Below are 1,346 nucleotides of genomic sequence, written 5' to 3' on the forward strand. Positions count from 1 at the left end.
ACCAAAAAATAAATAAATAAATAAATAAAACAGAACCTTCCAATAGCTTCTCTTCTCAGAGTAAGAATAAAAGCCAAAGTCCTAACAACTGTGACCCTCCATGGTTGGCTCTTTATTACCTCTCTGAATTTATCTTCTGCTATGCTTCCCGCTTCATTCTCTCTGCTCCAGTCCCACCTGCCTTCCTGCTGTTCCTCAAGCACACCTAGCAGGCTCTCTCTTTAAAACCTTTGCCTTGGTATTTATTTGCTCTTGTCCAGTTAGCAACATAACTTGCTCTTACATTCCTGTTAGTTCTTTGCTCATAAGTCATCTTTTTATGACTCCTCTCCCTAGCTCCCCTAATATTTCAGTAACCCTCCCCTAAAAATATTTCTGATCCATGTTCTCTGCTGATTTCCTTTCCTGGCACTTTTCACAACAGGACACTTTATATATTTTCTTATTTATCTGTGTAGAGTTTATTATCTGTCTCTCTCTAAGGTATTTTCTGACACCAACCAATTCTCCAACACCAGCTGGGTATACAACAACTCAAATCTTTTTTATTTTTCTTTTGAGACAGAGTCTGGCTCTGTCACCAGCTAGAGTGCAGTGGGGTCACCATAGCTGACTGCAACCTAAAACTCCTGGACTCAAGCAAGTCTCCCCCTTCACCTCCCAGAGTGCTAGGATTACAGGTGTGCGCCACCACGCCTGGTCCAAAAATGAATATTTTTCATTAGACCACACTCTCCCACTAGAATGTAAGTAAGCTCCAAGTGGCAAGGAATTTTTTTCTCTATTTTATTTTCTAGTTTCTCTATTTTATTCTCAATACTGTATCCCAGTATATCAACACTGGTATATCACAGTATAACAACAGTGTACATAGTAGGTGCTAAATAAATATTTGTTGAGTAAATGAATAAATTAAATGGGTTCTTATTATATAACAGGTTTTGTACTACATGCCTTATTTATAGTATGTCATTTAAACCTCATAACAGCAATAATTAGTAACAATCATGGTTTGAATGTCTGTCCCCTCCAAAACTCATGTTGAAATTAAGTTGTTATTGTAAAAGTATTAAGCAATGGAACCTTTAAGAGGTGTTTAGGTCATGAGGGCTTCCCCCTCACAAATGGACTAATGCCATTATCGAGAGATACTTCCCATTTAATAGACGAAGAAAACAAGGATTTTGTTTTGTTTTGTTTTGTTTTTTGAGACAGAGGCTGGTTCTGTTGCCCGGGCTAGAGTGCCGTCAGCCTAGCTCACGGCAACCTCAAACTCCTGGGCTCAAGCGATCCTTCTGCCTCAGCCTCCCGGGTAGCTGGGACTACAAGCATGTGCCACCATGCCT

Source organism: Propithecus coquereli, unplaced genomic scaffold, assembly GCF_000956105.1.
Source record: "Propithecus coquereli isolate 6110/MARCELLA unplaced genomic scaffold, Pcoq_1.0 Scaffold45, whole genome shotgun sequence".
NCBI classification, from domain to species: Eukaryota; Metazoa; Chordata; class Mammalia; order Primates; family Indriidae; genus Propithecus; species Propithecus coquereli.